Here is a 12,500-nt window from a genome sequence, read left to right as displayed (position 1 = left end):
AAGGCAATGAAGGGTAGGGCTTGTCGTTTGCTTGTGTGGGAGTCAGAGCAGCAAGAGGTGGGTGTGGCGGAAGGTAAATGGTGAAATGAATCTTGAGTGCTGATTCCTTGGATGAATGCATGGAAGGAGAAAAAGAAGTGAAGAACAGCCTTATGTCCGTTTAAGTAAAGAGAAAGCCATGACATCAATGCCTACGGCCACACTAGTCTGAAAACGCCCGATCCCGTCTGATCTCGGAAACCAAGCAGACTGAGGCCTGGTTAGTACTTGGATGGGAGACTGCCTGGGAATACCAGGTGCAGTAGGCTTTTGCTGCCATCCACAGGCTGCTCGTGCTTCTGCACACACAATGCCGTTGATCCATCAACAACCTTTTTGCTGCTCTCTCTCTCACTTTGCTTTCACCATTTCTTTCCTGCACATTCTCCTGCTGCTACACAAATGCAAGGGGGTCGACGCAAGGGACGAAAGAACGCAGAACAACAAAATAAGTTGGCAAAAAAATACACGCTGGCGCAGGCACACCAGGACGCAGCAACAGAGAGGAGAGACAAGGTGCATAGAAACCTGAGAGGGACAAACAGCAAGAGAACAAAGAATCGTGCAGGAAGAGCTGCAATTCAATGCAGGAAAAATGTAAAGCCAACTAGCATGCTGCTGGAATGCATGTGTGTTCATGTGAGGAGTGTTGCAAATCAGAATGCCAAGTAGCAGGCGCCACTTGCCACATGGGGTTCCGAAATGTGGCTACAACAGCGATCTGGCTTAATAATTGGTCGGATTGGAAATGAAACAATCCTGGTGTTTTGGGGGCGGTGGAAGCTTTTTTGGGGGAGGAGAGATTTGGGGATGGGGAGATTTGGGGGAGAGCGATTTGAGGGGATGAGAGATTTCGAGGTTGGCGAGCGTGAGATTGGGGGGTGAGTGAGTGAGTGATTTGTGGGTGAGTGAGGGAATGGTGAAAGTCAGGCAGTTTTGAAGCTTGAGGCAAGGCAATGAAGGGTAGGGCTTGTCGTTTGCTTGTGTGGGAGTCAGAGCAGCAAGAGGTGGGTGTGGCGGAAGGTAAATGGTGAAATGAATCTTGAGTGCTGATTCCTTGGATGAATGCATGGAAGGAAAAAAAGAAGTGAAGAACAGCCTATGTCCGGTTAAGTAAAGAGAAAGCCATGACATCGATGCCTACGGCCACACTAGTCTGAAAACGCCCGATCTCGTCTGATCTCGGAAGCAAAGCAGAGTCAGGCCTGGTTAGTACTTGGATGGGAGACTGCCTGGGAATACCAGGTGCAGTAGGCTTTTGCTGCCATCCACAGGCTGCTCATGCTTCTGCACACACAGTGCCGTTGATCCATCAACAACCTTTTTGCTGCTCTCTCTCTCACTTTGCTTTCGCCATTTCTTTCCTGCACATTCTCCTGCTGCTACACAAATGCAAGGGGGTCGACGCAAGGGACGAAAGAACGCAGAACAACAAAATAAGTTGGCAAAAAAATACACGCTGGCGCAGGCACACCAGGACGCAGCAACAGAGAGGAGAGACAAGGTGCATCGAAACCTGAGAGGGACAAACAGCAAGAGAACAAAGAATCGTGCAGGAAGAGCTGCAATTCAATGCAGGAAAAATGTAAAGCCAACTAGCATGCTGCTGGAATGCATGTGTGTTCATGTGAGGAGTGTTGCAAATCAGAATGCCGAGTAGCAGGCGCCACTTGCCACATGGGGTTCCGAAATGTGGCTACAACAGCGATCTGGCTTAATAATTGGTGGGATTGGAAATGAAACAATCCTGGTGTTTTGGGGGTGGTGGAAGCTTTTTTGGGGGAGGAGAGATTTGGGGATGGGGAGATTTGGGGGAGAGCGATTTGAGGGGATGAGAGATTTCGAGGTTGGCGAGCGTGAGATTGGGGGGTGAATGAGTGAGTGATTTGTGGGTGAGTGAGGGAATGGTGAAAGTTAGGCAGTTTTGAAGCTTGAGGCAAGGCAATGAAGGGTAGGGCTTGTCGTTTGCTTGTGTGGGAGTCAGAGCAGCAAGAGGTGGGTGTGGCGGAAGGAAAATGGTGAAATGAATCTTGAGTGCTGATTCCTTGGATGAATGCATGGAAGGAGAAAAAGGAGTGAAGAACAGCCTTATGTCCGTTTAAGTAAAGAGAAAGCCATGACATCGATGCCTACGGCCACACTAGTCTGAAAACGCCCGATCCCGTCTGATCTCGGAAACCAAGCAGATTGAGGCCTGGTTAGTACTTGGATGGGAGACTGCCTGGGAATACCAGGTGCAGTAGGCTTTAGCTGCCATCCACAGGCTGCTCATGCTTCTGCACACACAGTGCCGTTGATCCATCAACAACCTTTTTGCTGCTCTCTCTCTCACTTTGCTTTCACCATTTCTTTCCTGCACATTCTCCTGCTGCTACACAAATGCAAGGGGGTCGACGCAAGGGACGAAAGAAGGCAGAACAACAAAATAAGTTGGCAAAAAAATACACGCTGGCGCAGGCACACCAGGACGCAGCAACAGAGAGGAGAGACAAGGTGCATAGAAACCTGAGAGGGACAAACAGCAAGAGAACAAAGAATCGTGCAGGAAGAGCTGCAATTCAATGCAGGAAAAATGTAAAGCCAACTAGCATGCTGCTGGAATGCATGTGTGTTCATGTGAGGAGTGTTGCAAATCAGAATGCCGAGTAGCAGGCGCCACTTGCCACATGGGGTTCCGAAATGTGGCTACAACAGCGATCTGGCTTAATAATTGGTGGGATTGGAAATGAAACAATCCTGGTGTTTTGGGGGCGGTGGAAGCTTTTTTGGGGGAGGAGAGATTTGGGGATGGGGAGATTTGGGGGAGAGCGATTTGAGGGGATGAGAGATTTCGAGGTTGGCGAGCGTGAGATTGGGGGGTGAGTGAGTGAGTGATTTGTGGGTGAGTGAGGGAATGGTGAAAGTCAGGCAGTTTTGAAGCTTGAGGCAAGGCAATGAAGGGTAGGGCTTGTCGTTTGCTTGTGTGGGAGTCAGAGCAGCAAGAGGTGGGTGTGGCGGAAGGTAAATGGTGAAATGAATCTTGAGTGCTGATTCCTTGGATGAATGCATGGAAGGAGAAAAAGAAGTGAAGAACAGCCTTATGTCCGTTTAAGTAAAGAGAAAGCCATGACATCAATGCCTACGGCCACACTAGTCTGAAAACGCCCGATCCCGTCTGATCTCGGAAACCAAGCAGACTGAGGCCTGGTTAGTACTTGGATGGGAGACTGCCTGGGAATACCAGGTGCAGTAGGCTTTTGCTGCCATCCACAGGCTGCTCGTGCTTCTGCACACACAATGCCGTTGATCCATCAACAACCTTTTTGCTGCTCTCTCTCTCACTTTGCTTTCACCATTTCTTTCCTGCACATTCTCCTGCTGCTACACAAATGCAAGGGGGTCGACGCAAGGGACGAAAGAACGCAGAACAACAAAATAAGTTGGCAAAAAAATACACGCTGGCGCAGGCACACCAGGACGCAGCAACAGAGAGGAGAGACAAGGTGCATAGAAACCTGAGAGGGACAAACAGCAAGAGAACAAAGAATCGTGCAGGAAGAGCTGCAATTCAATGCAGGAAAAATGTAAAGCCAACTAGCATGCTGCTGGAATGCATGTGTGTTCATGTGAGGAGTGTTGCAAATCAGAATGCCAAGTAGCAGGCGCCACTTGCCACATGGGGTTCCGAAATGTGGCTACAACAGCGATCTGGCTTAATAATTGGTCGGATTGGAAATGAAACAATCCTGGTGTTTTGGGGGCGGTGGAAGCTTTTTTGGGGGAGGAGAGATTTGGGGATGGGGAGATTTGGGGGAGAGCGATTTGAGGGGATGAGAGATTTCGAGGTTGGCGAGCGTGAGATTGGGGGGTGAGTGAGTGAGTGATTTGTGGGTGAGTGAGGGAATGGTGAAAGTCAGGCAGTTTTGAAGCTTGAGGCAAGGCAATGAAGGGTAGGGCTTGTCGTTTGCTTGTGTGGGAGTCAGAGCAGCAAGAGGTGGGTGTGGCGGAAGGTAAATGGTGAAATGAATCTTGAGTGCTGATTCCTTGGATGAATGCATGGAAGGAAAAAAAGAAGTGAAGAACAGCCTATGTCCGGTTAAGTAAAGAGAAAGCCATGACATCGATGCCTACGGCCACACTAGTCTGAAAACGCCCGATCTCGTCTGATCTCGGAAGCAAAGCAGAGTCAGGCCTGGTTAGTACTTGGATGGGAGACTGCCTGGGAATACCAGGTGCAGTAGGCTTTTGCTGCCATCCACAGGCTGCTCATGCTTCTGCACACACAGTGCCGTTGATCCATCAACAACCTTTTTGCTGCTCTCTCTCTCACTTTGCTTTCACCATTTCTTTCCTGCACATTCTCCTGCTGCTACACAAATGCAAGGGGGTCGACGCAAGGGACGAAAGAACGCAGAACAACAAAATAAGTTGGCAAAAAAATACACGCTGGCGCAGGCACACCAGGACGCAGCAACAGAGAGGAGAGACAAGGTGCATCGAAACCTGAGAGGGACAAACAGCAAGAGAACAAAGAATCGTGCAGGAAGAGCTGCAATTCAATGCAGGAAAAATGTAAAGCCAACTAGCATGCTGCTGGAATGCATGTGTGTTCATGTGAGGAGTGTTGCAAATCAGAATGCCGAGTAGCAGGCGCCACTTGCCACATGGGGTTCCGAAATGTGGCTACAACAGCGATCTGGCTTAATAATTGGTCGGATTGGAAATGAAACAATCCTGGTGTTTTGGGGGTGGTGGAAGCTTTTTTGGGGGAGGAGAGATTTGGGGATGGGGAGATTTGGGGGAGAGCGATTTGAGGGGATGAGAGATTTCGAGGTTGGCGAGCGTGAGATTGGGGGGTGAATGAGTGAGTGATTTGTGGGTGAGTGAGGGAATGGTGAAAGTTAGGCAGTTTTGAAGCTTGAGGCAAGGCAATGAAGGGTAGGGCTTGTCGTTTGCTTGTGTGGGAGTCAGAGCAGCAAGAGGTGGGTGTGGCGGAAGGAAAATGGTGAAATGAATCTTGAGTGCTGATTCCTTGGATGAATGCATGGAAGGAGAAAAAGGAGTGAAGAACAGCCTTATGTCCGTTTAAGTAAAGAGAAAGCCATGACATCGATGCCTACGGCCACACTAGTCTGAAAACGCCCGATCCCGTCTGATCTCGGAAACCAAGCAGACTGAGGCCTGGTTAGTACTTGGATGGGAGACTGCCTGGGAATACCAGGTGCAGTAGGCTTTAGCTGCCATCCACAGGCTGCTCATGCTTCTGCACACACAGTGCCGTTGATCCATCAACAACCTTTTTGCTGCTCTCTCTCTCACTTTGCTTTCACCATTTCTTTCCTGCACATTCTCCTGCTGCTACACAAATGCAAGGGGGTCGACGCAAGGGACGAAAGAACGCAGAACAACAAAATAAGTTGGCAAAAAAATACACGCTGGCGCAGGCACACCAGGACGCAGCAACAGAGAGGAGAGACAAGGTGCATAGAAACCTGAGAGGGACAAACAGCAAGAGAACAAAGAATCGTGCAGGAAGAGCTGCAATTCAATGCAGGAAAAATGTAAAGCCAACTAGCATGCTGCTGGAATGCATGTGTGTTCATGTGAGGAGTGTTGCAAATCAGAATGCCGAGTAGCAGGCGCCACTTGCCACATGGGGTTCCGAAATGTGGCTACAACAGCGATCTGGCTTAATAATTGGTGGGATTGGAAATGAAACAATCCTGGTGTTTTGGGGGCGGTGGAAGCTTTTTTGGGGGAGGAGAGATTTGGGGATGGGGAGATTTGGGGGAGAGCGATTTGAGGGGATGAGAGATTTCGAGGTTGGCGAGCGTGAGATTGGGGGGTGAGTGAGTGAGTGATTTGTGGGTGAGTGAGGGAATGGTGAAAGTCAGGCAGTTTTGAAGCTTGAGGCAAGGCAATGAAGGGTAGGGCTTGTCGTTTGCTTGTGTGGGAGTCAGAGCAGCAAGAGGTGGGTGTGGCGGAAGGTAAATGGTGAAATGAATCTTGAGTGCTGATTCCTTGGATGAATGCATGGAAGGAGAAAAAGAAGTGAAGAACAGCCTTATGTCCGTTTAAGTAAAGAGAAAGCCATGACATCAATGCCTACGGCCACACTAGTCTGAAAACGCCCGATCCCGTCTGATCTCGGAAACCAAGCAGACTGAGGCCTGGTTAGTACTTGGATGGGAAACTGCCTGGGAATACCAGGTGTAGTAGGCTTTTGCTGCCATCCACAGGCTGCTCATGCTTCTGCACACACAGTGCCGTTGATCCATCAACAACCTTTTTGCTGCTCTCTCTCTCACTTTGCTTTCACCATTTCTTTCCTGCACATTCTCCTGCTGCTACACAAATGCAAGGGGGTCGACGCAAGGGACGAAAGAAGGCAGAACAACAAAATAAGTTGGCAAAAAAATACACGCTGGCGCAGGCACACCAGGACGCAGCAACAGAGAGGAGAGACAAGGTGCATAGAAACCTGAGAGGGACAAACAGCAAGAGAACAAAGAATCGTGCAGGAAGAGCTGCAATTCAATGCAGGAAAAATGTAAAGCCAACTAGCATGCTGCTGGAATGCATGTGTGTTCATGTGAGGAGTGTTGCAAATCAGAATGCCGAGTAGCAGGCGCCACTTGCCACATGGGGTTCCGAAATGTGGCTACAACAGCGATCTGGCTTAATAATTGGTGGGATTGGAAATGAAACAATCCTGGTGTTTTGGGGGCGGTGGAAGCTTTTTTGGGGGAGGAGAGATTTGGGGATGGGGAGATTTGGGGGAGAGCGATTTGAGGGGATGAGAGATTTCGAGGTTGGCGAGCGTGAGATTGGGGGGTGAGTGAGTGAGTGATTTGTGGGTGAGTGAGGGAATGGTGAAAGTCAGGCAGTTTTGAAGCTTGAGGCAAGGCAATGAAGGGTAGGGCTTGTCGTTTGCTTGTGTGGGAGTCAGAGCAGCAAGAGGTGGGTGTGGCGGAAGGTAAATGGTGAAATGAATCTTGAGTGCTGATTCCTTGGATGAATGCATGGAAGGAGAAAAAGAAGTGAAGAACAGCCTTATGTCCGTTTAAGTAAAGAGAAAGCCATGACATCGATGCCTACGGCCACACTAGTCTGAAAACGCCCGATCCCGTCTGATCTCGGAAGCTAAGCTGAGTTAGGCCTGGTTAGTACTTGGATGGGAGACTGCCTGGGAATACCAGGTGCAGTAGGCTTTTGCTGCCATCCACAGGCTGCTCGTGCTTCTGCACACACAATGCCGTTGATCCATCAACAACCTTTTTGCTGCTCTCTCTCTCACTTTGCTTTCACCATTTCTTTCCTGCACATTCTCCTGCTGCTACACAAATGCAAGGGGGTCGACGCAAGGGACGAAAGAACGCAGAACAACAAAATAAGTTGGCAAAAAAATACACGCTGGCGCAGGCACACCAGGACGCAGCAACAGAGAGGAGAGACAAGGTGCATAGAAACCTGAGAGGGACAAACAGCAAGAGAACAAAGAATCGTGCAGGAAGAGCTGCAATTCAATGCAGGAAAAATGTAAAGCCAACTAGCATGCTGCTGGAATGCATGTGTGTTCATGTGAGGAGTGTTGCAAATCAGAATGCCGAGTAGCAGGCGCCACTTGCCACATGGGGTTCCGAAATGTGGCTACAACAGCGATCTGGCTTAATAATTGGTCGGATTGGAAATGAAACAATCCTGGTGTTTTGGGGGCGGTGGAAGCTTTTTTGGGGGAGGAGAGATTTGGGGATGGGGAGATTTGGGGGAGAGCGATTTGAGGGGATGAGAGATTTCGAGGTTGGCGAGCGTGAGATTGGGGGGTGAGTGAGTGAGTGATTTGTGGGTGAGTGAGGGAATGGTGAAAGTCAGGCAGTTTTGAAGCTTGAGGCAAGGCAATGAAGGGTAGGGCTTGTCGTTTGCTTGTGTGGGAGTCAGAGCAGCAAGAGGTGGGTGTGGCGGAAGGTAAATGGTGAAATGAATCTTGAGTGCTGATTCCTTGGATGAATGCATGGAAGGAAAAAAAGAAGTGAAGAACAGCCTATGTCCGGTTAAGTAAAGAGAAAGCCATGACATCGATGCCTACGGCCACACTAGTCTGAAAACGCCCGATCTCGTCTGATCTCGGAAGCAAAGCAGAGTCAGGCCTGGTTAGTACTTGGATGGGAGACTGCCTGGGAATACCAGGTGCAGTAGGCTTTTGCTGCCATCCACAGGCTGCTCGTGCTTCTGCACACACAGTGCCGTTGATCCATCAACAACCTTTTTGCTGCTCTCTCTCTCACTTTGCTTTCACCATTTCTTTCCTGCACATTCTCCTGCTGCTACACAAATGCAAGGGGGTCGACGCAAGGGACGAAAGAAGGCAGAACAACAAAATAAGTTGGCAAAAAAATACACGCTGGCGCAGGCACACCAGGACGCAGCAACAGAGAGGAGAGACAAGGTGCATAGAAACCTGAGAGGGACAAACAGCAAGAGAACAAAGAATCGTGCAGGAAGAGCTGCAATTCAATGCAGGAAAAATGTAAAGCCAACTAGCATGCTGCTGGAATGCATGTGTGTTCATGTGAGGAGTGTTGCAAATCAGAATGCCGAGTAGCAGGCGCCACTTGCCACATGGGGTTCCGAAATGTGGCTACAACAGCGATCTGGCTTAATAATTGGTGGGATTGGAAATGAAACAATCCTGGTGTTTTGGGGGCGGTGGAAGCTTTTTTGGGGGAGGAGAGATTTGGGGATGGGGAGATTTGGGGGAGAGCGATTTGAGGGGATGAGAGATTTCGAGGTTGGCGAGCGTGAGATTGGGGGGTGAGTGAGTGAGTGATTTGTGGGTGAGTGAGGGAATGGTGAAAGTCAGGCAGTTTTGAAGCTTGAGGCAAGGCAATGAAGGGTAGGGCTTGTCGTTTGCTTGTGTGGGAGTCAGAGCAGCAAGAGGTGGGTGTGGCGGAAGGTAAATGGTGAAATGAATCTTGAGTGCTGATTCCTTGGATGAATGCATGGAAGGAGAAAAAGAAGTGAAGAACAGCCTTATGTCCGTTTAAGTAAAGAGAAAGCCATGACATCAATGCCTACGGCCACACTAGTCTGAAAACGCCCGATCCCGTCTGATCTCGGAAACCAAGCAGACTGAGGCCTGGTTAGTACTTGGATGGGAGACTGCCTGGGAATACCAGGTGCAGTAGGCTTTTGCTGCCATCCACAGGCTGCTCGTGCTTCTGCACACACAATGCCGTTGATCCATCAACAACCTTTTTGCTGCTCTCTCTCTCACTTTGCTTTCACCATTTCTTTCCTGCACATTCTCCTGCTGCTACACAAATGCAAGGGGGTCGACGCAAGGGACGAAAGAACGCAGAACAACAAAATAAGTTGGCAAAAAAATACACGCTGGCGCAGGCACACCAGGACGCAGCAACAGAGAGGAGAGACAAGGTGCATAGAAACCTGAGAGGGACAAACAGCAAGAGAACAAAGAATCGTGCAGGAAGAGCTGCAATTCAATGCAGGAAAAATGTAAAGCCAACTAGCATGCTGCTGGAATGCATGTGTGTTCATGTGAGGAGTGTTGCAAATCAGAATGCCAAGTAGCAGGCGCCACTTGCCACATGGGGTTCCGAAATGTGGCTACAACAGCGATCTGGCTTAATAATTGGTCGGATTGGAAATGAAACAATCCTGGTGTTTTGGGGGCGGTGGAAGCTTTTTTGGGGGAGGAGAGATTTGGGGATGGGGAGATTTGGGGGAGAGCGATTTGAGGGGATGAGAGATTTCGAGGTTGGCGAGCGTGAGATTGGGGGGTGAGTGAGTGAGTGATTTGTGGGTGAGTGAGGGAATGGTGAAAGTCAGGCAGTTTTGAAGCTTGAGGCAAGGCAATGAAGGGTAGGGCTTGTCGTTTGCTTGTGTGGGAGTCAGAGCAGCAAGAGGTGGGTGTGGCGGAAGGTAAATGGTGAAATGAATCTTGAGTGCTGATTCCTTGGATGAATGCATGGAAGGAAAAAAAGAAGTGAAGAACAGCCTATGTCCGGTTAAGTAAAGAGAAAGCCATGACATCGATGCCTACGGCCACACTAGTCTGAAAACGCCCGATCTCGTCTGATCTCGGAAGCAAAGCAGAGTCAGGCCTGGTTAGTACTTGGATGGAAAACTGCCTGGGAATACCAGGTGCAGTAGGCTTTTGCTGCCATCCACAGGCTGCTCGTGCTTCTGCACACACAGTGCCGTTGATCCATCAACAACCTTTTTGCTGCTCTCTCTCTCACTTTGCTTTCACCATTTCTTTCCTGCACATTCTCCTGCTGCTACACAAATGCAAGGGGGTCGACGCAAGGGACGAAAGAACGCAGAACAACAAAATAAGTTGGCAAAAAAATACACGCTGGCGCAGGCACACCAGGACGCAGCAACAGAGAGGAGAGACAAGGTGCATAGAAACCTGAGAGGGACAAACAGCAAGAGAACAAAGAATCGTGCAGGAAGAGCTGCAATTCAATGCAGGAAAAATGTAAAGCCAACTAGCATGCTGCTGGAATGCATGTGTGTTCATGTGAGGAGTGTTGCAAATCAGAATGCCGAGTAGCAGGCGCCACTTGCCACATGGGGTTCCGAAATGTGGCTACAACAGCGATCTGGCTTAATAATTGGTGGGATTGGAAATGAAACAATCCTGGTGTTTTGGGGGCGGTGGAAGCTTTTTTGGGGGAGGAGAGATTTGGGGATGGGGAGATTTGGGGGAGAGCGATTTGAGGGGATGAGAGATTTCGAGGTTGGCGAGCGTGAGATTGGGGGGTGAGTGAGTGAGTGATTTGTGGGTGAGTGAGGGAATGGTGAAAGTCAGGCAGTTTTGAAGCTTGAGGCAAGGCAATGAAGGGTAGGGCTTGTCGTTTGCTTGTGTGGGAGTCAGAGCAGCAAGAGGTGGGTGTGGCGGAAGGTAAATGGTGAAATGAATCTTGAGTGCTGATTCCTTGGATGAATGCATGGAAGGAGAAAAAGAAGTGAAGAACAGCCTTATGTCCGTTTAAGTAAAGAGAAAGCCATGACATCAATGCCTGCGGCCACACTAGTCTGAAAACGCCCGATCCCGTCTGATCTCGGAAACCAAGCAGACTGAGGCCTGGTTAGTACTTGGATGGGAGACTGCCTGGGAATACCAGGTGCAGTAGGCTTTTGCTGCCATCCACAGGCTGCTCATGCTTCTGCACACACAGTGCCGTTGATCCATCAACAACCTTTTTGCTGCTCTCTCTCTCACTTTGCTTTCACCATTTCTTTCCTGCACATTCTCCTGCTGCTACACAAATGCAAGGGGGTCGACGCAAGGGACGAAAGAAGGCAGAACAACAAAATAAGTTGGCAAAAAAATACACGCTGGCGCAGGCACACCAGGACGCAGCAACAGAGAGGAGAGACAAGGTGCATAGAAACCTGAGAGGGACAAACAGCAAGAGAACAAAGAATCGTGCAGGAAGAGCTGCAATTCAATGCAGGAAAAATGTAAAGCCAACTAGCATGCTGCTGGAATGCATGTGTGTTCATGTGAGGAGTGTTGCAAATCAGAATGCCGAGTAGCAGGCGCCACTTGCCACATGGGGTTCCGAAATGTGGCTACAACAGCGATCTGGCTTAATAATTGGTGGGATTGGAAATGAAACAATCCTGGTGTTTTGGGGGCGGTGGAAGCTTTTTTGGGGGAGGAGAGATTTGGGGATGGGGAGATTTGGGGGAGAGCGATTTGAGGGGATGAGAGATTTCGAGGTTGGCGAGCGTGAGATTGGGGGGTGAGTGAGTGAGTGATTTGTGGGTGAGTGAGGGAATGGTGAAAGTCAGGCAGTTTTGAAGCTTGAGGCAAGGCAATGAAGGGTAGGGCTTGTCGTTTGCTTGTGTGGGAGTCAGAGCAGCAAGAGGTGGGTGTGGCGGAAGGTAAATGGTGAAATGAATCTTGAGTGCTGATTCCTTGGATGAATGCATGGAAGGAGAAAAAGAAGTGAAGAACAGCCTTATGTCCGTTTAAGTAAAGAGAAAGCCATGACATCAATGCCTACGGCCACACTAGTCTGAAAACGCCCGATCCCGTCTGATCTCGGAAACCAAGCAGACTGAGGCCTGGTTAGTACTTGGATGGGAGACTGCCTGGGAATACCAGGTGCAGTAGGCTTTTGCTGCCATCCACAGGCTGCTCATGCTTCTGCACACACAGTGCCGTTGATCCATCAACAACCTTTTTGCTGCTCTCTCTCTCACTTTGCTTTCACCATTTCTTTCCTGCACATTCTCCTGCTGCTACACAAATGCAAGGGGGTCGACGCAAGGGACGAAAGAACGCAGAACAACAAAATAAGTTGGCAAAAAAATACACGCTGGCGCAGGCACACCAGGACGCAGCAACAGAGAGGAGAGACAAGGTGCATAGAAACCTGAGAGGGACAAACAGCAAGAGAACAAAGAATCGTGCAGGAAGAGCTGCAATTCAATGCAGGAAAAAT

General features: G+C 49.5%; 12 non-coding genes and 1 pseudogene across 12 annotated transcripts; all 13 read left to right on the top strand.

The window, feature by feature from the left end:
* The first annotated feature begins 189 nt into the window (after window positions 1-189).
* LOC139253029 (5S ribosomal RNA) lies at window positions 190-308 on the top strand. The gene has a single exon (XR_011591817.1). It is a non-coding gene; the product is annotated as a 5S ribosomal RNA (ribosomal RNA).
* An 869-nt stretch (window positions 309-1,177) lies between these two features.
* Window positions 1,178-1,296, top strand: LOC139253142 (5S ribosomal RNA). The gene has a single exon (XR_011591924.1). It is a non-coding gene; the product is annotated as a 5S ribosomal RNA (ribosomal RNA).
* An 870-nt stretch (window positions 1,297-2,166) lies between these two features.
* Window positions 2,167-2,285, top strand: LOC139253125 (5S ribosomal RNA). Its single transcript, XR_011591908.1, has one exon. It is a non-coding gene; the product is annotated as a 5S ribosomal RNA (ribosomal RNA).
* Window positions 2,286-3,155: 870 nt separating this feature from the next.
* On the top strand, window positions 3,156-3,274 carry LOC139253017 (5S ribosomal RNA). Its single transcript, XR_011591805.1, has one exon. It is a non-coding gene; the product is annotated as a 5S ribosomal RNA (ribosomal RNA).
* An 869-nt stretch (window positions 3,275-4,143) lies between these two features.
* Window positions 4,144-4,262, top strand: LOC139253141 (5S ribosomal RNA). The gene has a single exon (XR_011591923.1). It is a non-coding gene; the product is annotated as a 5S ribosomal RNA (ribosomal RNA).
* Window positions 4,263-5,132: 870 nt separating this feature from the next.
* Window positions 5,133-5,251, top strand: LOC139253005 (5S ribosomal RNA). The gene has a single exon (XR_011591792.1). It is a non-coding gene; the product is annotated as a 5S ribosomal RNA (ribosomal RNA).
* An 870-nt stretch (window positions 5,252-6,121) lies between these two features.
* Window positions 6,122-6,240, top strand: LOC139253170 (5S ribosomal RNA). Its single transcript, XR_011591948.1, has one exon. It is a non-coding gene; the product is annotated as a 5S ribosomal RNA (ribosomal RNA).
* Window positions 6,241-7,110: 870 nt separating this feature from the next.
* On the top strand, window positions 7,111-7,229 carry LOC139252949 (5S ribosomal RNA). The gene has a single exon (XR_011591737.1). It is a non-coding gene; the product is annotated as a 5S ribosomal RNA (ribosomal RNA).
* An 869-nt stretch (window positions 7,230-8,098) lies between these two features.
* LOC139253140 (5S ribosomal RNA) lies at window positions 8,099-8,217 on the top strand. Its single transcript, XR_011591922.1, has one exon. It is a non-coding gene; the product is annotated as a 5S ribosomal RNA (ribosomal RNA).
* Window positions 8,218-9,087: 870 nt separating this feature from the next.
* Window positions 9,088-9,206, top strand: LOC139252992 (5S ribosomal RNA). The gene has a single exon (XR_011591780.1). It is a non-coding gene; the product is annotated as a 5S ribosomal RNA (ribosomal RNA).
* An 869-nt stretch (window positions 9,207-10,075) lies between these two features.
* Window positions 10,076-10,194, top strand: LOC139253229 (5S ribosomal RNA; annotated as a pseudogene).
* Window positions 10,195-11,064: 870 nt separating this feature from the next.
* On the top strand, window positions 11,065-11,183 carry LOC139253058 (5S ribosomal RNA). Its single transcript, XR_011591843.1, has one exon. It is a non-coding gene; the product is annotated as a 5S ribosomal RNA (ribosomal RNA).
* Window positions 11,184-12,053: 870 nt separating this feature from the next.
* LOC139252980 (5S ribosomal RNA) lies at window positions 12,054-12,172 on the top strand. The gene has a single exon (XR_011591768.1). It is a non-coding gene; the product is annotated as a 5S ribosomal RNA (ribosomal RNA).
* Window positions 12,173-12,500: the final 328 nt, after the last annotated feature.

This window comes from Pristiophorus japonicus, unplaced genomic scaffold (assembly GCF_044704955.1).
Source record: "Pristiophorus japonicus isolate sPriJap1 unplaced genomic scaffold, sPriJap1.hap1 HAP1_SCAFFOLD_479, whole genome shotgun sequence".
Taxonomy (NCBI): Eukaryota; Metazoa; Chordata; class Chondrichthyes; family Pristiophoridae; genus Pristiophorus; species Pristiophorus japonicus.
This window is presented reverse-complemented; position numbering and strand designations above follow the sequence as displayed.